The 24,651-nt window shown below is 42.5% G+C and overlaps 1 long non-coding RNA gene across 1 annotated transcript; it reads left to right on the top strand.

Moving 5' to 3' along the window:
- Positions 1 to 4,628: 4,628 nt before the first annotated feature.
- LOC308473077 lies at positions 4,629 to 20,113 on the top strand. Its single transcript, XR_013983894.1, has 3 exons — positions 4,629 to 5,882; positions 10,573 to 10,743; positions 18,768 to 20,113. It is a non-coding gene; the product is annotated as an uncharacterized lncRNA (long non-coding RNA).
- Positions 20,114 to 24,651: the final 4,538 nt, after the last annotated feature.

Raw genomic sequence — 24,651 nt, 5'->3', positions numbered from 1 at the left:
ATTGTCCTCCATTTGGAGATTAATGTGGGCCAAGATGAGCTCTTCCTGGCTTTTCTAATCCATTCTCTTTTAAGGGGAAACATCTGCTATAAGTATTTCTTTTTCCTTGAGAGGTTCTAGTTCTCTGTAATAAATATGCTTTCCATACGATTTTGATTTAAACGCAGAGAATGGGAGCCTCGTGGCCAAAAGACTTTCTCATATGTGTGTTTATGTATGTTTTTAAAAACTGTCATGCGAGGTCAAACAAAAAACAATGCAGCCCTTGAATTGTGTGAGAGGCTGAATTGTAATCATGGAAAACAAGACGGACCGATGGAAACAACTGAAAACACATTTTGTCACTGCTGGTCTAGGTGCATATCCATGTGCTTTGCAAGTTTTGTTTATGCTTTATGAAAAAAACAATCCCTAAGGCATTAAAGAAAAGCTCAAGTCTTTTACAGTCAGAATTTGTGGCACAATAGAGCCCTTACTTTGTCAAGATCTAGGGTAGGGCAAGGTGTAAGCCCCTGGTTCAAATTTTGCCTCTGCAGAAATTAAGGTAGCTTTAGCAAACCACTATCTCTCAGCTTCCCCTCACCCTGTTAGCACCATGGAGGTAAATATACATATCTATTTGGGACCTGAACCAAGGATTTGAAGAAGAACTGATCCAACCTGAATCTGGGCCCTGAACTGATTCAGGGGGCTTCCACAGTGTTTAGGGTTTAGTATCCTAATTAAACATGTGGCCATGTGCAGAGTGCCTTTTCAGTTGAACTCACACCCATCTTCTCTGACATTTCCCTTTGTTCTGCTTGTTCCCTTTGCCCCCTCTCTCACTTCAGCCCAACCACAAGCCTAACAACAAGCTATATATCCTGCCAAGAAAGGTACAGCTAGTACTATGTGTTGAGAGAGAATCTCCCACTGCTCTGACCACAAGCCACACATGGAAATATGCTACATATCCACCTGTTTAATTAGGGTACTAAACCCTAAACACTGAGAAGAAGCCAGGGTGGAAGGAGCCTGTGAGGTGCTGACTGGCTCAAGGTGAGTTTCATGTCCGAGTGGGGATTTGAACCCTGTTCTCCCAGGGTTGTTGTGGGGATTAAATGAGGAGCAGGTGGGAAACCGTGTATGCTCAAGCTCCTTAGAGAACAAAGTGGGCTAGAAATGCGATAAACCAACCAATCAACAAATAAATTTGCTTTCACCTACACTGCAACTCCCATCAGCCCCTGCCAGCAGAACAACACTGGCTGAGGCTGATGGGAACTGCAGTTCAACAACATCTGGGTAGCATTACACTGGTTACTCCTGTGGTGTTGTGTAGCCAGAGAAAAGTCTGCAGTGAGGAGGTGCATACTGAGGGGAGAAAGGGGCCGTAGAACCAGACTCCGTGGGTCTGGCCACAGGTGGCACCACCTGCCCCTGAGGAACAAAAGCTCTACATCCAACAAGGGAATTCGGGAAAGGAAATAAGCTGAGAATATAGAGGAAGGCGAAGTGTCCCTGTCCAACAGACCAAGTGGGGTCAGCTCTTCTGCTATATAAACCACATTGCTGTAACCATAAATTTGAAATAAAATACAGCCTGAACCTGTGCCTGGCCTCTGCTTTTAAATCAAGTGCCAATGAATACAGATAAAAGCAACTGCCCTGTTGCAGTGCCTTGTGATCAACACTTGTACATTGGAGCGGGGGGTGGGGGTGGAGTTAGCAGTTTTCAGAACATTTTCCACAAGTAGATATATAGCTAGAAACAGATGCTTTGTGTTGTGGAACAGTCAGAGTCAATTAAAAAAAAGAAAGAAAGAAAAGATTGGGAGAAGCCCTTCAGAGCATTCTTTTTCATTTTCTTTGTCTACATCCATTTGTCCAGTAGCTTTTTTTTGCCTCACATCAGCCCCTCTGTTCAAAAAAAGAGAGCGATTCACTGGCCAATGAGGACATGGAAACATCCACTGAAGGATAAATCTCTTTGTTTATTTGACAATGAAGGTTAAACCTCTTTCCCACATTGTTTAGTCTCAGGCTGCCACTTAATGGCATCATGAAACAATGGAAGGTATTTTGAAATATCCTTGTCACTTTCTCCTTAGCATCTCCGGATGACTTGCCTGGAGCAGTGAAATGCTTGACTCATTCTCCAGTCTGAAGGGTATTCCCTTTCTCTCTCTTCTCAAACTTTCCAGAGGATATGCAAGACAAAAGCTGTTTTCATATTCCTTTATCCTGGAGGTGCCTGTCCTGTCCTCTAGCTTCCATCATCCCCAGCCAGCATGGCCAGCGGTCAGGGGAAGATGGGAACTGTAGTCAGGGGAGACTGGACCATGAGGGTGAACGCCCACCAACCTCAGTCAGCTCCCACCTGCCTACCTTCTTACTTACACATGCTGGTCCTGTCACTTGCGTATTGACTTACGCAATCATAGAACAGTAGAGTTTGAATGAACTGCAAGGGTCATCTAGTCCAGCCCCCTGCAATGCAGGAATCTCAGCTAAAGCATCCAAGACCATCCAACCTCTGCTTAAAAACCTCCAAGGAAGGTACAGGAAGTGGCACTGGCTGTCAGCTTAGTCTCAGTGTTGCACTCGTAGAACCATTCCTAATGGGCACCAGCCATCGCAGCCGGCAGTCCTCCAACCTCAGGAGGGTCACAGGTTCCCTACCCCTAATTTATGCCATACTTTCAGTCCACAGAGTACTCTTACACACCCTCACAGCCACTTAGGAGTGTCAGTGATCTCTGGCATTGCTGTGGTGTTCCAGTGAGCCCCCTCATGCTTTCAGTGAGCATGCCATGGGGTTGTGGGCACATGCCTGCTGGTCATGTCACTTGCGTGTTGACTTTGTGGCCACCATGCACACGGCCAGAAGGCTAAATGGCAAGGGAGGGGTGCTGGCAGCAAGTATGTTATTTCTACCCTTTCCAGTGCTTGCTGAGCAAATGGCTCTCCACACGCTTCCTGCATGGGAAGCGGTGTGTACATGATGTTAGCCACAGTTCATATCTACTCCGTTGTTTCCAATGAAAAACTGTGTTTTGATGTGTTTCCCCCCCAAACAAATTTTGGTCCAAATTGAGAAAAAGAATGACCCAACTGAGTTTTAAGATAATAATAATAATAATAATAATAATAATAATAATAATAATAATATTTGTACCCCACCCATCTGACTGCTTGCCCCAGCCAGTCAGATGGGTATAGCTTCCTTATACAGGGCTGCCTTCAGATGTCTCCTAAAAGATATATAATTACTCATCTCCTTGACATTTGATGGGAGGGCATTCCACAGGGCGGGCGCCACTACCGAGATGGCCCTCTTCCTTGTTCCCTGTGGCTTCACTTCTCGCAGTGAGGGAACTGCCAGAAGGCCCTTGGAGCTGGACCTCAGTGTCCGGGCTGAACGATGAGGGTGGAGGCGCTCCTTCAGGTATACAGGGCTGAAGCCATGATGTGTACATACCTATGTAAGGACTTGTAAGGACTATGTAAGGACTTGTACATACCTATGTAAGGACCTAATGTAAGGACTAAAGACATTATTGATGTAGCACTAAGGAGAGGGAGGAGGCAAGATCAAGAACAAAAGCTTAGTACCAGGATTACTCAGTTGGCTAGAGCGCGGTGCTGATAATGCCAAGGTTGCAGGTTCAAGTCCTACATGGGACAGTGCATATTCCTGCATTGCAGGGAGTTGGACGAGATGATCCTCAGGGTCCTTTCCAACTCTACAATTCTATGATCCCACCGCAATATCATCCCATTCATTGTCAGAGCTTTCCAAACTTTTCATGTTGGTGACACACTTTTTAGACATACGTCACAGTCATTCAGTTTTACTAGCAAACCAGAGATTAAACTTACCCCTTTCCAGCCCCAGGAGGAGCGTGGGGAGTGTTCGTGCAACACACCTACACACTGCAATCAACACACTAACGTGTCGCGACACACAGTTTGGAAAGCTCTGAATTAAGTATTGAAATGTCTTTTTGGAAACTGTAATCTTACTGGAATGTCTTGTTGGAAATATTCAACAAATATTCAACAAATATTGGAAATATTCAATAAAAAATATCTGAACTCATTCTAGATCCAAGTCCTATTTCTATAACAGTGGTCCATACTCTCTCTCTCTCTCTCTCTTCACAATAACATTTCTTTCTGTTTCTTTTTCAGGTAAATACATAGATCAACCAGCATCAATCTGACAAGCAGGAAGCTACAAAAGCGATACAATACATAAAATGGATAAGTATTAATCTTATATAACCTTTTTGTAATCATACTTAAACGTGAAATTCAAATTTATTTCTTAGGTGCAGGGAAGGAACCTTGACTATTAGTAACTGAGACATAAGATATAAAGTCTCATCATATGACATAGAAGCGTTTCAGAGATTCTTTACCTCTCCTCACACAAAGCTTGTAAGTTGTTGTTGATTTTTGTTTCCCCCCCAGTCACTGGTATGCAATTCTATAACAGTGTTCGGTGCGCTAAGCTGGGTTTCAGCTTGTCACCCTGTGCGTAACTTTCTCTCTTTTCCCTCAAATTTTAATTCCAGCACTTTTTCTGTAGTTATGGCTGGTGATAAACTTTTTACATGGTCTCCAGCTTTAGCCAAGAGGAAAGATTTCAAGCTGTGGAAATAAACTGAACACACTAACCAGACAGTGAACACAGTGGGTGTCACTTTCCATTCATTCTCATGAGGAAATCTGTCTTCATCCTAATATAATATTCTTACTGAATTTTGTGGGCTTTGCCTGGGAGTTTGATGATATAACAAAATAACTGACAGTATGCCATATACGTTGCACTGTGCTATGCAGAATAATCCAATGTATGTTTATTCAAAAGTATGTCTGAGTGTAGCAGTACTTAATCCCTTGTGGATTTGTTTAGAGTTGTAGCCTCAGGCAAGAAGAAGAAGAAAAAAGCACATTGATACAAGGATTCAATTTGTTCCACTTTTTAAAGGAAACTGGTGTCCTACCATGTGGGTTGGAGCTCAGTATTCACTTTTTATATTTCTCTGAACTTTAAAATTCAGCTCTTGGCTCACAAAGATACCAAAAGACACTAACAAATGCACATTTAGATTAAAATATTGTACATACAGAAATGCATATTTCTGGATAAAATGCATATAAACAATTTTCATCCCCCAGACCTGTGGTGCAATGGGTCAATGTGTGTGGCTGTTAACCAGAAGGTTGGTGGTTTGAGCCTACTGGGGATGGCTATGTGCAGGATTCCTGCATTGTAGATGGATGGACTAGATGACACTCAGGTTCCCTCCCAAATTTCCCAATTCTATGATTCTCTGTTCTAGGGTAAAATATATACAAAAATTGCAATTTTTGAAAAATATATAAAACTTCCTGGAGTTTTTTTAATTTTTATTTTTTTTTAAATCAGACTGATTCAGAAATGGGAAAGAATAGATTTATGACTGAGCACATTTGAAACTGATGTGGTCTGGCAAGAGAGTGATCTATCCATCCTTACTGATGCACCTTTGAAGTACAGTGGTACCTCAGGTTAAGTACTTAATTTGTTCTGGAGGTCCGTTTTTAACCTGAAACTGTTCTTAACCTGAAGCACCACTTTAGCTAATGGGGCCTCCCACTGCTGCTGCACTGCACTGAAACTGTTTTCATCCTGAAGCAAAGTTCTTAACCCGAGGTACTATTTCTGGGTTAGCGGAGTCTGTAACCTGAAGCGTATGTAACCCGAGGTACCACAGTATTTTTTAACAGCCTCTAACTAAATAACTGCATAATAACTTTCCTTTTTTCACAGAGTAATGCAGTTGATTAAAGGCCAGACTGGACATGACCTAATTCATGCAGCTAGCAATTGTATGGAATGGTTTAGCAAATAGGTAAAATGTGTGTTGTGTCAGTCTAGATTGGGACCATGGCAGAAGCAAAAGATTAAATTCAGTTTCCCACCCTCATGAGTCTTACCCAGATCTGCAGTGAGCTGGAGCCCTCCTGCTATTTATTTATTTTTTAATATTCACACAGTTGTTAATGGCATGGAATATATCACATCTTGCTTAATCCTTAGGATGAAAGCTTTCTAGCCCTAAATTCCATTGTTTCCATTTTGTCTGCTCACAGTTCTTCCCAATGCTGTTACATTTCAGTAAGCTTCCTCATCCAGACTAAGTCTGTTCCAAATTGTCTCACATTAAGTGAGCACGCGGGGCACGACCTTTAAATAAGTGCCTTTAAATCATCTCTATCTGTTCATAAGAAAAGAACTAGACATGCCATATCTTGAAACAGTATGCATTGTCACTTTGATCTTTGTGTTTGAAAGCCGCTTGGTTTCCAGTGCTAACTAAATCTGACTTGATGCCCTGCCAGATTTGGAGAAGTAGGAGCTCAGAAAGAGTGTTTTCACGTGTGAAGCTTAAGAGCGGCTCTTGCTTCAATCAGTTCAATAATGCAAATATAATGCCCCTTCTGCATTGCAAATACATCTCCTCTGTGTTCTCTGCCACATGGTTAATATAAATAGCGTGAGAGAAGCTTGGAAATTTAAACTTCAGATGTGAAGGCACCCGACATGTGTTGCTCATGCGTTAAAGGAGCGTGAGTAGCAAAGGTGTGGCTATTGCTTAAAATGCAGTGTCCCTTATTTGGTTAATTAAAATATTCCTAGGCAAAATTTTTGAGTACTGCGTTTCCAGAAAACATCAGCGATGCAAAATATAAATTCAAAGTCATTTCTACAATTAGGTAAAGGTAAAGGGACCCCTGACCATTAGGTCCAGTCGTGGCCGACTCTGGGGTTGCGGCGCTCATCTCGCTTTACTGGCCGAGGAAGCCGGCGTATAGCTTCCAGGTCATGTGGCCAGCATGACTAAGCTGCTTCTGGCAAACCAGAGCAGCGCACAGAAATGCCGTTTACCTTCCCACCGGAGCGGTACCTATTTATCTACTTGCGTTTTGACTTGCTTTCGAGCTGCTAGGCTGGCAGGAGCAGGGACCGAGCAACGGGAGCTCACCCCGTCATGGGGATTCGAACCGGCCACCTTCTGATCAGCAAGTCCTAGGCTCTGTGGTATAACCCACAGCGCCACCCACATCCCCCACAGCGCCACTCCAGAACTAAAAGCCAGTTATAATAACAACCTTCCAGCGTAGAATATAAAACTTAGTTTCCCAATTCAGCCATTTCATAGTGCACACACACAATACATAATTTGCCTGAAACAAGTCTTCAAAGCCTTTCCAAAGGACTGGAGTGTGGCGATCTTCTTGAGGTTGACAGACAACAAATTCCAGAGTCATGATGCCACCACTAAAAAGGTCTTCTATGTGCCTACCAAGTTCACTAGCCTACAGGCAAAATGAGCATAGTCTCCATTAAAGATCTTATGTGCGGGCAGGTTGATATGGGTGCAAAAATACTTGGGCCCAAGCCCTTTAGGTTAAAGGTTTAAGATTAGGTGGAAAGGCTGAAACTAGCACTTTAAATTTTGCTCAGAAATGTGTAAGTAAACAGTGGAACTGGTATAATGAAGGTGTTATGCGGTCACCCTGGTGGTCGGAGTTTAAACCAGCTGAAGTTCCTGAGGTGTCTTTCAAAAGAGCCCCACGTAGAGCACATTACAGCAAAGTGTAGACATGGCCAGTGCATAGATAAGTGTGGCTAGGTCTCACTATTACTAACCTCATAGTGCAGATTGGATGGGTGGGGACTGAGGTAATAGTCATTTGCCTAAGACCATCTATTAGGTTTGTGGCTGAAGTGAAATTCAAACCAGGGACTCTCCAGCTTACACACTGAGTGACTATATAGCACTAGCTCTATATACATTGCAAAAGTACCTGTTAGTCAACACCTCTTTACAATCTCCCTATCTCACATATACTCTTGTATCTGTCCCCAACCTGTTGTAATTTCTATAGGACTTACAATATTAATTTTGGTCATTTTCATTGTACACAGGTTGTACATTGACAATAAAGGTCTTCTTCGTCTTCTTCTTCTTCTTCTTCTTCTTCTTCTTCTTCTTCTTCTTCACAGTGCTGGGATTCATGTTTTCTTTTAAATATCATTTATGCCTCTTTTTTAAAAAGTGCATGCAAACTCACGAACTGAGCCATGTACAAAACCACTTCCCTATGTTAATCCAGCATTTTCCTTTTAATGCGAACTCAGCTCTCCCTTACCACAAACAAGCCTTCTGGGCATATGAAGTATATTTCTTTGGCAGCAGCCTGGTTCTTTCCAGCCCTGCCTAACTCCAGTTGCCCTTTGGGTGTGTTGCTCTGAGCTTCTCCCTCACATTTTAAGTCCGTGGTGTTTACGGCTTGTAAAAGGGATGTAGAGCTGGTCTGCTATTAAGTCGTCCAGGTTCCACCGCAGGTAATTGGTGGGGGTTTCTGAAAGCCGGAGTCAATAAAATGACTCCCCACCGCAAAAGTGAATGTCTCGTGAAATGTTTGATTTGCCTAGCACTGTCTCTTTTCTGTCTATGAGGAATCGCAAAAAAATGCTGTTTTTGAGTTATTTTTATGGAAAATTGGCCAAAGCAGCACTGCCAACATGGGCTGCCATACGTTCGGTTTCCCCCGGACATTTCACAAATTTCTACCTGGACACTGCTGCCAACTGCAGTATTCCAGCTATGGCAACCCTACCAAACATGTTCGTTCATGTCCTCTGTGTACTATGAGATGATGGTGATTAAATATTCAAAATCACGGCCTTAAAACACTAATCTGGAAGATGATTTGAAAGTGTCACTGCAGCCATATATTCTGGGCAGAAACAGTATTGGGGAACCTTCTGCTGACTCTACCAACTTCCAGGTCATGCCTGAAAAAAAAGCACTATATATATATATGTCAGGGAACTGCCATCGGAGCTGGAAGCGGAGGGAAGGCTCCAAAGGGATGGTGGAGAGGGTCCCAGTAGGGAGAGAGGGAGCCCGTCTGCTGGGGAAGGAAATCAGTGTAAAACTAGTAGAGAAGGGGGGCAGATGGGGGAATCGGAGAGGAGGCTCCAAGACTCCTCGTCGGCGACCAGCGGAGAGAGTACGGGTACTCCACTGCCCACACCCTCCCTGCGCAGAAGACTTCCGCGCAGGGAGAGTAGGAGGAGACTTGGCGTCAAGGAACTTTTGTGCTGGAAGAAGTTTAAGAAACGCCCACTGACGGATTCTGCCAGCGACTGAGACAGTCACGATGCTGGAGGCTGTTCAGTCAGAAAGGGTTAACCAGGTAACCTAGCCAGGAGTGGCGGCAACTTACACACGAGCAACCCCTAAACCCATTTATATATATATATATATATATATATATATATATATATTCATTGAAGAGTACTACTCTAAGATCAGACCAATGCCTTGGATTTTAGAACAGGCTCAGGCTATTTATGGTTCTTTATCTTGAAACCAGATTTGGATTAGAAAGCCTTTCAAAGATAGGATTGACCTTTGACAGTCTATCAAATGAAAAATCTCTCTGCTCCATTATTACAGTTTGGGTGTGGGGAATCTGAATCAGTTTGTATTTAAAAATGAACCTGGCTAATTTTTACTTTCCAAAACAACACAAAGCTAGCCTTCAAAATTTGCAGTTTTCCAGATTTTGCAATGAAATTCTCCAGCCAATGAATGCATACAAAACTGCATATACTGCAGTAATATATCAATGAAAATGCATGTATTAAAAATGCATTGCATTCAGAAAAAATGCTTTGTGAAAATGGGTCTATTAGGAGAAATTGCATACAAACATGTGCATATTAGGAGGAATTTGCTGATGTACTTTCATGAGGCATTAAAAATAAAGAAATCACAAATTGTTGTGGAAATGTGGAAAATTAAATTTAAGATTGGAAAAACGAGACACCAAGAAACTGAAATGGGATCCCTAATGCAGGCATGGTGCTTTGCAGAGTTCTAACCGTCACAGCCAACCACGAGCAAAACGGGATTTTAATACAGAAACATCTTTCAGCATAAAAGTAAAGCTGCTAAAGCTTCTGCTCACGTTATCTGCAGACCAACAAAGATGCTGCTTATTCTGGTGTAACACTAGACAGAAATGGAAAGGATACAGAATGAAAAATCCAAGAGTGGCGTCTTGCTCCAGCCTGTAATACTAAGAGATTCTAAATCTAAACCCCCTTAATAGACAGATTACTTGCTGTCTTTATTCCCAAAGATCCCACTAATACTTCTTCAGCTTCACGGATCAGTGCTGAATGAAGCTGCTATGGCACATAAACTGGGTTTCATCCCTTTAAAAACCAAACAAGAGTTCATAAAAATATGGCTGTTTTGTTCAAATGGTCGAAACAGCATCCTATATTTGGGAGCAGTATCAGGAACATTCATAACCAGATAAGGGTCTTTGGCTGGGGCCTGGAAAACGGCAAAAAACATAGCGTAGGCAGATGGGGGAGAGAGAAGCTCATAGAGCTGTGGTGGGCAGAAGATAAGGCCCACAGAGAGATAAATTGACTGGAGACTGACGCCATGATGGTCCTCATTGCCACCAGCAGTCTAAAATTGAACTGGGTTTCCATTTTTATTTCCACTGTAGTGCAAAGAAAGCAAGGCAAGAGATTTCTGGTTGGAGAAGATTTGGGGACTCTACTCTGCCCTCTGCTGCAAACATTCAACTTCCACAATCACGGAAAAAGTGACATCAACAAAAATGACCACATAATGTTGAGAATGCCAGGAGAGATGAAATTGGCACCACATTTCCAATGTAAGTGTCACCAGCTCAGTGTCAAAATATACAAGCTAGGACCGCAAGCTAGAGTGCTTAATCTTATTAGTTTCAGTGAGCTTCACCACGTTTAACTTTGTATCAGACTGTGGCTAACATATCCATTGCACTGATGTGTCAGAGTCTCAGCTACTTACTAGGGAGAGGTAGTTGAAAAATGGTGGCATCTCTCCCCGCCCTCATCTTCTGAATATCTGCTGACTCCCCTAAATCACTGAGCATTTCTTTATTTATCTCCAGATCAGCATAATCCTAAGGAAATCCCACATGCACCCATCCAAATAGCTGCTGTTCATCTGAGCATTGTTGTACCGCACAATTTTTAAGGGGTTCTCTTGGGATTCCAAATTCATGTGCCAAAAAATAAGCACATGAAACTGAGAGACTGGCAGGAATGTAGAAAGATGAAAGGTAATCACCCAGTCTGGAATTCTGACTTAAGGAGAGAAGACCCTCTATTCCTCCAGCTTTCAGAAATGACATATTTCCAGCCTTTTCATGAAAACTTCCAAGGGAGAAGACCTACAGCCTACCAGGGCACCTTTCCCCAACAATTACTTTCTGGTAACTTTAACTTGTAAACCACCTGTTTTGGAAACCCCTGTGCATAGGGGAAATTGACTATCATACCTTCCCCCAAAGAGCCACAAGAATGGCAATTTGATGAGTGTCTGATCTGTTGAAGATCTTTGCCCCAGTTTCCCCTGGGAATAGGAATGTCTTTATAGGGAGAAAGTTCTGGCACAGGCCAAGCCGCTGGAAGAGAAGGGGTCTGCAGAAGATAGGGTGGGGATATTCTTGGAATGCAAAAACAGTAACATTGTTCAGTGAACATGGGGGGGGGAATCTCAATACAGATGTTTTCTTTAAAAAATTGGGGAACATCTGGCAATGGTAAACAAACATCTTGACAATATGTGCTCTCAAAGAAAACAGCAGCCAAATGACCTAGGACCTTTACAGATGATTTAACAAACCAGATTTCTCTTTCGCCGCTCTCTTCTTGCTAGACCAAATCCAGTGCTAGTAGCTCAAAATCTCATATCTGCATATTAGAAGGAGGTGAGTAGCCTTATGGTGGGATACAGCTGTGCTCATGTTCGCCATGTTCAGCGTTTAAAAAGAGGGGTGACGTGTGGTCAAGTGCCAGAGATGGGGAGCATACAGTTATGAAAGATCCGCAGCTATAGTTTCAAAAGATCTAGAAAATGTTGGGAAGTAGCTGCAAGCAGAATAGAGGGGAAAGCTTGCTCATGTTCCCTGCTTAAAATAATAGGACAAGAACTTCTGTGTGTGTTACAGGAGAGCAACACTCATCCCCTATTGTGTTTTTTTTAAGCACTCAAAAGCAGTCCCTTTGCTTCTGCAATCCTTAGAGATTCTTTAAGCAAAAGAAACTTTCTTCTTTCTTCATTGGCAATCACACTTTTAAAAAAACCCCTCCAAAAACCCTCATCACTCTGTGCATGTTCCCTTACTTAGGAATTTCACAGAGCTGCTTCCCTCCCTGCAACCATATACAAGACACCCATTTCTATCTGAGGAGACTTCCAAACTGTTGCTATTTTCGAGTGGGATTCTACTATGCACCAGCAAAGTCAAGTTGTTTGATAGGGAGGTCTTGTGCAATAAATCTGCTACCCTAAACAATAGGACTTTTTGCCATTAGGAAAGTGACTGGAAAATGCACTGGAAAGCGTAGAATAACACTCGCTCTGATGCAACATCATCTAACCTCCCTGTAAACAAATAGGAATGAATGCTCATTAAGTAGCCAACATCATCTAATCTCCCTGCAAACAGATCAGGCTGAAGCGTCCCAGTCACTGATAGCAATATAAGTGCACAATGAGACCAGCAGTTAAGTGCATAAGCCATGGGTAGGCAAACTAAGGCCTGGGGGCCAGATCTGGCCCAATCGCCTTCTCAATCTGGCCCACGGATGGTCCAGGAATCAGCGTGTTTTTACATGAGTAGAATGTGTCCTTTTATTTAAAATGCATCTCTGGGTTATTTGTGGGGCATAGGAATTCATTCATTCCCCCCCCCCCCAAAAAAATACAGTCCGGCCCCCCACAGGGTCTGAGGGACAGTGGACTGGCCCCCTGCTGAAAACGTTTGCTGGCCCCCGGCATAAGCCCTTAGAGCTGACTCTGCAGCACACATCTGGCTGGCTGTGAGCTGCAGAGGGTCCAGAGATCCGGCCCTCGTGAGATTTTCTCTGTTTGCTAAGTCCAGAGGAGATCAGCCAAATTCAAATTGCAAATCTTAACATGCTCATAACAAAATTAGCCGTATTTCCTGAAAGGGTTGAGGAGGTTAGTCATGCCTCTAATACTAAGGGGCATTTGGAAGTAAAATTTCAGTATGCAATTCTTTTACACAGGATCAGTGTAAACTGGTGCTTCTTTTGGTTAGCCATTGCAGGCTGCATGAAGAAAGGACAGTGTTGCTCATTTTGGAAAGCTGATGAATGCATGGACAAGCGGCAGGGGAGGCTGGGGTCACACCTGCTGCCACCACTCCTGTATTCTGCATGTCCCAGTCCTGCTGGGCATGTGAATCTTCTGAACCAGAAGTGCTCAGCTGCAGGTAGAAAGCCTGCCATGTGCAAGACCTTTGCAAAAATAAAACTAAATGGCAATCTGTACATTGAGGCACGCTTCAGATAACGACATGCATCCCTGAAGCTGCCATGTCCTTTTGAAGAGGCTGTCCTTGTGGTTACTACCCACATGTGGAGCACAAGTCAGAACTGGGTTGCCAGGTCTGATTCTGCCCTGTGGTTTGGGTAGTTATGATTGAAATCTGGGTGGATTTCTAAGGAGTTTTTCTTTATACAATTCTATCCCCTGACTCTTCCCATCTCCAGTATGTTTTACTAGTTTTCTTTTCCACCCTGCTTCCCAGTACATTAATTAATCTTTTCAGTAAATAGAAACTGTCAACACATCTGGCAGAACGTACTTGCCCAGAAAAAGTGAAACCTTTGCTTCCTCTTAATAGCTGCTTTGCAAAAAGTTAAGATTGTACAGTGCAATCCTATGCAGGTTTCCTCAGAAGTAAGCCCTGTGTTCCATGCAACTTACTTCGTAGTAAGTGTGTTTAGGATTGCAGGGTTATTTTCTCATTTAAGCACAAAATACGGTGCTGGATTATTCTTTGAAGCATGTTTTCTTCTTGACAACGGGACAGGGGGGAAGAGAAAGGGATAGAGAAGATATACATAAGAACTTGTTTCTTTTCAAAAATCCTGTTTCTGAAAGATAACAAATTAAGCCATATTTGTCTGAAGGTTCATCCACACTTCCACTTGTTCCATGCTTAGAAAGAATGAGTCAGAGCAGTTTCCCTCTTGCCCTCTCCTTTCTCAGGGAGAACCTGCTCTTTATGATAAATTGGAACAAATGGCAATCCGCAGACAACCCAATTTGCTGTTTGCTTCAATTGAGCGCTAAAGAGCTGTTTTCCCCAGGGGAAAGCAACCAGACAAGAGGAAGTGTGGATAAGCCCTCAGACTCCACCAAACTGAAGACAGTTGGAAATAACATTCCCTGACACAGGGCTGGCCCTATTATTAAGTAGAGTGAGGCACTCTGCCAAACTCCACCACAATCACGTTCCCCCAACCACCTTCCATAAACTCCTACTCACCACAGCAATGGTCAGTGCAAGGGCTCTTGGGATTGCAATTGCAAAGGCTCATGGGATTGCTAGGCACTGTTTTTGTGCCTTTTCTGACCTTTTTGCGCTCTTTTAGGGCCATTTTAAAATTCAGTTCTGGGTTCAGTGTGATGCACGTAAGCCCAGTTGCGCACATATTGCATGTGCGTAAATGGCAGTGGTGTTGCCTGTATTCAACGTTGCTTCAGGCAGACCCCTTCTTTCCTTAAAGCAATATAAGTGAAAAAAGCCAAGATCCAAACAATTAGCAATAAAACACTCCATCCTGTGCTCATGAGATCTATGACCATACTTGCATTGCTAAGCTTTAAAGCAAGAGTTCAAAGTATGAGAAATATGAGGTCATTGTAGCACTAAAATCAAGCCACTGACAAAGAGATCAGTAGGCTATTCAAAGGGAAAGTACAAAGGGCTATCTTTCTGTCATCTCCCACCAAGAAAGCTTGATGGTGGCTTACAGGAACTGTGTGAACATGACTCAATGATAACACTTGAAACGGGATTCAGAACTTTGAACTAAAAAGGGTCTCTTCCCCACCTCCACCACTTTTTTTTTTTATGTATCTCTGGCAGACTTGCCCTCAATTATGGTTAGCTGAAATAGCAAGCAGGGCTTGGCTCTGAAAAGTCTCTTATCTTGTTCCAAAAAACACTGAAATGCCCAGCACAATCTCGCTATCTCTCTTTCCTGTTTGGCGGCATGCTGGGGCTGATACATGCATGACGGGCAGTGGTGTGGGAAGCACCTTCCACATGGCTTCTTCTCAGGCTCCAACCTATGGTAAACTCTGGACCCCACATGGGCCAGTGATGTACTGCCACTCAACCATGAAACAGAGAGCCAGGAGTTTCCAGTCAAGGGACATGTTATGTTAACATAACCCTTAAAACCCTTAAAAAGGGTTTGCTTGTGTGTGTGTTTCTTTGTGGCTGATTAGCCTGGAGAAGAGGAGGTTAAGGGGTGATATGATAGCCATGTTCAAATATATAAAAGGATGTCACATAGAGGAGGGAGAAAGGTTGTTTTCTGCTGCTCCAGAGAAGCGGACACGGAGCAATGGATCCAAACTACAAGAAAGAAGATTCCACCTAAACATTAGGAAGAACTTCCTGACAGTAAGAGCTGTTCGACAGTGGAATTTGCTGCCAAGGAGTGTGGTGGAGTCTCCTTCTTTGGAGGTCTTTAAGCAGAGGCTTGACAACCATATATCAGGAGTGCTCTGGTGGTGTTTCCTGCTTGGCAGGGGGTTGGACTCGATGGCCCTTGTGGTCTCTTCCAACTCTATGATTCTATGATTCTAACCTCGTATTTGGTCATGGATTATGGTGATGAATAGAAGCCATACAAGGGAGAATCAAGTTTGGGATCATATTCTGGACAAAAATCCTTCCCCAAGCTATGATTTGTGTGGTCCTGCTGTTGTCACCAATACATCTCTCCCCACTCCCCAAATAGTAACATTGATGTGTGTATTTGTGACTTTCATCAGGAGAAAGCATGGGAATAAAAGTTGAAGGGAGGAATTCAACATTGTGCTCTTCTGATCATTCTATCAGTGCAAACATTTCAGCTTGTCAGATGGAACGATTCCCCCTTTCCTCACCCTGCACACTGTCCTTTTGAGAGACTGCAGTCAAACATAACTATGCATGACTGTTAGCTGGTGCATGAAGGGCTTAAGGACCACAGAGCTGTGTTGCTAGATAGGCTCAGTTAGGTCATGCCCACTCTCCTCCAGAGAGGAAGTGATGCCTTTCTACCCCCATGCTTGAAGCTACTTTGCTGTATTTTCTACCCAGTACTATTTTGCCTCTATTATCCTTGCTGCTGCATGGAACAATGTATGTCTGAGACCTTGAAACTGTAAGTAAAGCATTTTAAACTTACTTAACAGTGTGTGGCCTGCTCATGGCAAGAGAGGTAGAATGAGGTCAGCTGCTGTGTGCAGCTGAATGAGACAAAAATGGTTTAACAACCTATATTCCTCATGCTATACTGCTGCTCAACTTTTGTGAGTTTAAAACTCTGCTACTCAGGCTCTCTTTGTGCAAGCCCTGCATTTTGAATCCAAGCACCCTGCCATTTATTTTTGTTGTTTACCCACACACGAGTCCAAAGGGATTCAGATCTGGGAGAGGAGCAGGGAGTGCAGGGGAAGGAAAGGGGGGAAGACATGTACTAGCAGGAGCGCTTGTACTACCTTCTGCTAGTGCACTGAGTTAGTTAAATCCAGGCCTAGAAACCCACCAGCATAATATTGCTCCCTATTCTTATTGCCCCTGACAGAAGGTGAATTCATATATACATGTTCACCACTCACTTGAGGCAGTGTTAAGTGGGAGCTGGCATGTCTGAAACAGCCAGCACAGACCAAACCATATTCAGTGCATTCATATAATCTGAAAGGCAATGGTTTTCAGTGGTGACAGTAAATATGTCCTGCTGCCTGTCCTATAAGCACTTAAGCTGGAGGCTTGGTCCAGCAGGGGTTTTCTTATGCTCTTATCAAGCTGAATGACACACAGAATACTTTTAGACAGACTGTTTATTCATAGAAAATTTGGGTCCCAAAAAGTCCCAAAAGAAATGTGATCAAAAATTGTGCTGGAAAGTGTGGGAGAGCTGGCAATGTTATCTATAACCTCTGTGGAAACATATGAGGATGAATACTTCTTAGACAGGTGACATCAGCACAAGTTTCATTCGAACATAGTGTGAATAAACAGTCCTTCTGGAAGCTCCTATAGTCTATGTGATCATGACTCACATTTTCCTAAAACTCTGGATCACAGACCTTGAAATTTGGTTTAGGTGAAGGCTTGATGTGTCAGGAGAAAGCAAAATACCTCCAACAACACTGGACAAATCAGACAGTAATCAATCCTGAGAGGCAGGAGAGGAATCTGTGGAAGAAACTGGCTCATCGGTTAGAGTGTGTGATTTTTATAATCATTGCTTAGTGTTGCCAGAGCCATATAGGTAGTTAAAAGTTTTAACATTAGCCAGGCCAGTTCATGTTCTAGCCAAAGATATCTATTTCTGTGAGTTTTTCATCCATTAGCTGCTCTGTGGTTTCTCTTCGGACTCCAAATTAAAATAAAATGCTTTTTGGTCAAATATCTTTAAGGGACATCTCTTCTGCATTTTCCCCTACGGGGTCTGGAAAAGAAACAGAATTGCTGTTGTTTTTACATTTTTTCTTCAGCTCTTCTATGTAGTTGAACTGCCTACATGGCTCTGGCAATGATAAGAAATGATGATAAAATCACATGCTCTAGTCAAATGAGCCAGTTTCTTCCACAGGATCCTGTTCTGCTCTCTGATGACTGTATGATTTGTTCAATGTGTCCCTGTAGCAGTGCTCCAAATGTTAATGCACACTCAGTTCACGTACCATAAACTCATCATCTGCTCCTTTCTCTTCCTAACAATACAAGTAATTTGCTTGTGTTGAAAAAGCTACCAGAGACAGAGCTGGTGTGCGATGAAGACAGGAAGCAGCCAGGCTATCGTGAATCATTTCTGCTACTTGGTGCAAAGTTTGGCCCTCTGCGTGAAAAGAAATGTAATAGTACTGAAGTACTTTTAAGAGACAATAACCATTTTAATTAGCATTTTTAGAGCTCCACCTATAATATCTCAGTAACATTTACATCTCCCTGAAATAGGTTAGCAATCTTATGTTCACTTTTAGCAGTGCTAAAATCGGCCCACTGACATTTGCAGCAGTGGAGACAGGAAGAGTTCAATGACGGTTATTACTGACATTCTTAGAAGGTTTGAGCCTGGAGGTTTAAAGGCGTGTGAATAGGAATCACTGTTTGAATTTGAATAAAGGCCCAGTATGTTTCATGTTCCTGGTGTACCCTGCAACTAGATAGATAGATAGATAGATAGATAGATAGATAGATGAGATGATAGTTAGTTAGTTAGTTACAGTGGTACCTCGGGTTACATACGCTTCAGGTTACAGACTCCGCTAACCCAGAAATAGTACTTCAGGTTAAGTACTTTGCTTCAGAATGAGAACAGAAATTGTGCTCCGGCGGCGTGGCAGCAGCAGGAGGCCCCATTAACTAAAGTGGTGCTTCAGGTTAAGAACAGTTTCAGGTTAAGAACGGACCTCTGGAACAAATTAAGTACTTAAGCCGAGGTACCACTGTAGTTAGATGATAGATAGATAGATTAGATAAACATTTCCAACTCTGTGACCATCTGCAGCCCAACAAGGCAAATAGATCTCTCCACCTCCTGCATATCACCAGGCCTGCCAGTCATAGTTCACAATTATGTCTACTTTCTCTCGATTGAATTGCAGTAGCCTCATCCATGCTGATCGCCGAAGAATTGATGCTTTTGAATTATGGTGCTGGAGGAGACTCTCGAGAGTCCCATGGACTGCAAGAAGATCAAACCTATCCATTCTTAAGGAAATCAGCCCTGAGTGCTCACTGGAAGGACAGATCCTGAAGCTGAGACTCCAATACTTTGGCCACCTCATGAGAAGAGAAGACTCCCTGGAAAAGACCCTGATGTTGGGAAAGATGGAGGGCACAAGGATAAGGGGACGACAGAGGACGAGATGGTTGGACAGTGTTCTTGAAGCTACTAACATGAGTTTGACCAAACTGTGCGAGGCAGTGGAAGATAGAGCCTGGCGTGCTCTGGTCCACGGGGTCACAAAGAGTCGGACACAACTAAACAACTAAACAACAACAACATCCACGCAGAGTCCTTGTATCAGAGGCATCAGCTCCTGGGAGCCGAGCCCTTTTCTGCCCCCTCAATATTTTTGGGGTAGAGGCCGGGCCCCCCAATGCCCCAATGCCCAGAGCCCAGTGAGGCATGGCTCCAGTGGCCTGCTCCTTCTCCTCCTCCTCCTGCCATGGAGGGAAAGAAGGGTTGAAACAGCCTCCCACTGGTGGTGGCGCCAGGAGGCAGAGGAGGAGCCACTGGTCACTGAAGCTGCATGGCTGCTGTTTTCAGTTCTGCCCCTGATTCCTCCTGATGTCCTGATATCACGCACCAGTTGTCAAGTCGTCCACTTGTGTGTGATGTCACGCATGCAACATTGGCCTCCCCCGCAATCACCCTTGCAAGCTGGCGCCTCTGCCTTGTTTGAATCATGGGCTTTGGCAGAAGCCCAATCATGCTGACAGCTGATGATAGCTCTGCCTAGTATTACTGGGGGGAAAGCCATTGGTCAGTGGAAGAGCATCTGCTTTGCATACATATGATTCCAGGTTCAATCCCCAGCACTTCTAGGTAGAGCTGATAGTGGCTTCAGTCTGAAATCCTGGCCAGGCCCCGTCAGTCAGCATACATAATACCAAAACAGAGCTGGGACTAATGTCCCAATATAAAGCAGCTTCCTCTGTTCATACACCTCTAATATGGTAATACTGGTAATAATTTCCAGCCCTTTTCTTGTCTCTTCCTTTGTCTTTTCTGTTTGCACCATTGATCATCACTGTGGCTTGCCAATTATAATCTGTATAACCATTTTCTGGATCTTACTATATTTAACTTCATCTCTCTGGTGAGACGCATCCATCGGAACGTGATTTCATCAGTGACACTTAATTGAGAAGAGATCACTGAAGAGTTCTCTGCAAACACTTTAATGTCTATAATATCCACCCAATAAATGTTCTTTTAAAAGAATGAGGCATGTAGAAGTTTCTGCCCAAAATAAAAAGTTAATGTAGCATCTGTTCCACAGGACTCAAGATCAGACAAAATGCAATAAATTTTGAGTAATAAGCATAATAGCAGGACAAACAATCAGCATTCGACAGATGTGGTGAGCGTGTGATCCATTCGGTGTGTTTTCCCCCAGCTGAAAACATTGGTAAAGCCAGTAAAGGAATTAGAGGCTTCTGATGTCACTACCCTAGAATATTGTTATGAGTAATGTCAACATTATCTTTCTTGTTACACTGCTCTCTTGATTAGTAACATCACACTTCAGAACACCAAAAACACCAGAGCCATTAGCACCAAGAGGATTTATTATACAATTAATTTGCTTCTGCTGTATCCATATTATGTCGTCCCCTCACTATACTTGGATGGGGACTGAATACAAAACAACTGATCTGACTGAACTTGAAAAGCTACTATTGCTCTTCTGTCTTTCTATGAGAACTCCTAAGCTTTACTGAATTTTTATTAGTTGAACATGGCTCACAGAAGTGATTTCCTCCCTCCCAACCATCAACCAGCACCTCCCCTCCTACATAGAGCTTCTCATGGAGGCAAAGGCAAAAGTAGGGTGGCTAGTCCTCACAGAGCTATCCTGGCTATCCCTTTAAACACCAGGCACTCTGTGAGAAGCTGCAATCACTGCACCCCTACCCTGTCCCTCTGCCAATACCTTTTTCTGCCAGCAGGACTCTTAAAAGAGCAGGTGGGTGTAGCGAGTGGATAAGAAGATTTTTCTTCAGCAGAGGAGCGACCATTGCTTCATCTAGCTCAGTATTGTTGGCATTCTCTTTCACTGGAAATTTTTAAGCAGAGGTTGGATGACCATCTGTCATGGATGCTATAGTTGCAATTCCTGCATTGCAGGGGGTTGAACTAAGCCTCATTGAACACAGAATTATTTCTGACTCAACACATGTAAGATTGCACCATAAATATAGTTGTGGGGGTCTATTGCACATTTTGTTCCTTTTGAAGGCCCCAGGCGTTCATAAGAGTACTAAGGTATAAGGAAAGGGTGACTTTTGTCCCATTCCCATATGTCTTAAAAGTAATGATTTTACTGTCTGTTGCTTAGAGCACATGAGTGAAGGTGAGAAGAATGTGTTCTCAAAGAAGTGATAGTGCGTGTCAGGTTTTCCTAACTTTTAAAGGAGGAAATGTTATAGTCATTTTGAAATGGATGAGTTGGCCACTGAGTATATATTTATATATATCAGGCAAGGTTAATGGAAAAATGGCTTTAAAAGAGCAATGTAATTTTTCTGAAAAAGAAATTAAAATAGCTGCCACTGAATTTCTATATATAAACTTTAACTTTAAGCAAAGACTGTTCTCTCTCTCTCTCTTTCTCTCTCTCTCTCTTTCTCTCACCCACCCACCCACCAGAGATCCATCTGAGCTGTGTGCAGCCATGAAGCACATTCTAAATGTATTCTTTCCCTCAAAGAATTAAAGGCACTGTAGTTCACTCTTCACATAGTTATAGTTCCCAGCAACCCTGAACAAACTATATTGTCCAGAATTCTTTGAAGCAAATAATGTGTTTTGAATGTGATTTAAAAGTACAAAGTGTACACAGCCAAGAGAGAGAAGAAGAGGAAGAGGAAGAGGAAGAGGAAGAGGAAGAGGAAGAGGAAGAGGAAGAGGAAGAAGAAGAAGAAGAAGAAGAAGAAGAAGAAGAAGAAGAAGAAGAGAACAAATCTGGATATCACTTTCTAAGAAAAGAAGATGAATTAATTTTTTAGACTGCCGTTCATTCCATAGGATCCCAGGCCAGTGTATGAGCAATGACACAGCATTAAATTAGTTCTTATGCAAATATAACAAATGTGTATTTGTTGAGCTGGATGTAATTGTAATTAAGCAGTATATAAATGGTTGAAATAAATGAAAAATAAAGTTAATAGCAAAATATAAAAATAATAAAAATGATTTAGCAGCAGATAGTCACATAACCACACCTAAAACTTAACAGTAGCATAGGATGGTACTAAATTTCTTTCAAAATCGAATGGATAAACGAAGGAGAATTCAGTCCCGAAAGTTCTGCTATCACAGTGCCACCCACCCCTGTGAGGTGCAAGCTGAGTGGGTGGAAGGAAAACTGGTTGGAAAGGCTACAAGATCTTACTGCAGTGATGCATTGTTGGTTGAGCCACAGATTCCCCCTTTTTTGAAGGGGTGTCCCTGCTACTATTATGAAAACAATATCAAGAAAACCAGGAAAGCTATGTTCCTATTTTAGATTTGTTTTGATTATATTCCAAATGTATGCTAAAGTTTAAAACAGTTCCATATTTAAAAGCTTATCCCCACACTCTAAGGTTGAATACAATTTATTATCACTCTCAGATTTCAAATTTGAATGCAAACACTTCTCCCTTATGTTGCTTGTAAAGAAGCTAGGTTCTTGCCAAGAGATCTGAGAAATTAAGCAACTCATGTTTAGCAAAGCTTGGTTCTAATTAGAAGAGATGAGGATTTGCAAATGCAGTACTACCTAGCAATGAAACTATCATATTTTGCCTGCATTGTATGCTCAGTAACAAATGGGGGTGAAAGGGTTTACTAGAACTCCACAATGGGCTTTTTACTGGCATTACCACAGATGCAAGTAGACAAATCACCTCCATTCTATCAGCTCAGGATTTTCAATGCTTATTTATTTGGCTTGGAAAAGGAGCAATATGGTTGAATAATTTGCTTTGAGCTAGCAAGTCTGTTCTTACAAGGATTACCATGATTTGTTTAGAACAGCCTTTTCCAATATGGCCTCTTCTAGATACTTTGGACTACAACTCCCATCAGCTCCAGCCATCTTGGCCAATATTCAAGTGTGAAGGTATTTGTAGACAGCAGCATCTGCAGCCTCAGGAAGAATAGTTTGGAGAAACTCAATGAAAAATAAACATAGTAGCACATTGCATGAAGCAGACCACAACGAGAGACAAATATGGCTGCCAAGTGGCCAGATTTAAAAGTATACAGAAGAATATGAGCCTTAAAATAGATAAGTCAACTACATATTCTGGACAGCAGAGATAGCAGGTTTATTTTCGCCTCTACTATGGACAAATCTAGGCTTAAACTGGGTTAAGGGACTGTGAGGACAAGAGTCCTGTAGTCAGCTACTTGGGAGTAAGCCACATTGAACTCAGCGGTTCTTACTTCTGAAGGATTTCTGACAGAAAGTTGGCATCTTTCCAAACTACAATTACCACTGTTTTGGAGAAGATTCACCAACTATTCATTTTATTTTCTTTATAATTATTTGTTTATTGTTGATCATAAAATGTATCACAGTGGTTTGCATCAGTATCATCAAGTGTTAAAATGCTGTCAATGAGGCACAAAAAGGCTAATATAACATTTTCCCTGTGTGTCTTCTTGAAAAACCCCATGACAATTGTAATATTCAAGGGAGATTAAGTCATTTATTTTAGTATATTTGCAGAAAATCTGAATCTATGTTTCTTGAGATATTTCCAACCTGTTCCGGTCTCCATGGGCCAAAAGGCAGGATATAAATAAAAGAAATAATAAAAGAAATATCAGAGACTTACCACAGCTTCTTCTTTGTCTGACATTATGAGACTGAGCTGGGTCCCATATTAAAGGTCTCTTGAGAACAATATATCCTCTGTTCAGCAGGAAGTGGCGTTTCCTAAAGAAGACTCCTGTGATGAAATCATCAAGCAAAATATTTAGCCGTTTTCCTTGCTGAGACCCCAAGAGGCATTTCCTTTCAGGACAGCCAAAAGAATCCAGCCAAAAGATGAATGTACATATTATTAATACACAATCATCTAATAATATTCCTCATTTCCATTCCTTTAGGGCAACATTTATGTATGCTATACATGTAGGTCTATTTTCGTCCTCAGCTATGTAGGGTCTCTCATGGTTTGTGCAGATACAGTGGTACCTCGGGTTACAGACGCTTCAGTTTAGAGATGCTTCAGGTTTCAGACTCCGCTAACCCAGAAATAGTACCTCAGGTTATGAACTTTGCTTCAGGATGAGAACAGAAATCACGCTGCAGCGGCGCAGCGGCAGCGGGAGGCCCCATTAGCTAAAGTGGTACCTCAGGTTAAGATCAGTTTCAGATTAAGAACGGACCTCCAGAACGAATTAAGTTCTTAATCCGAGGTATCACTGTATCTTGAGAAGCACCTGAGCCCAGGAGTCACCTCAGTACTGCTTCTGAGAGTATGTCTGCCCCACCTATTACTCCTCTGATATGTCCCTGAACAGGGGCTTGTACTAAATGATCCTTGGGATCCCTTCCAACTCTACAATTCTACAATATGCTAATTTGAATGCTTAGATGCAAATTATGGTCAACTTTCAGAGGGAAAATATTTGCTTCTTGCTGTTACACTTACTCTGAGCTACCGGACACAAATAGCTTTGCTCCACAAATTCAAGCGCTAGGTGACTGGGGTCTCGCTAGCACCTTTGCAGTGTGCTCGACTGCCCTGTGAGCAAAGTACGTT

This window comes from Podarcis pityusensis (genome assembly GCF_964106645.2).
Source record: "Podarcis pityusensis genome assembly, chromosome: 3".
Lineage (NCBI taxonomy): Eukaryota > Metazoa > Chordata > Lepidosauria > Squamata > Lacertidae > Podarcis > Podarcis pityusensis.
This window is presented reverse-complemented; position numbering and strand designations above follow the sequence as displayed.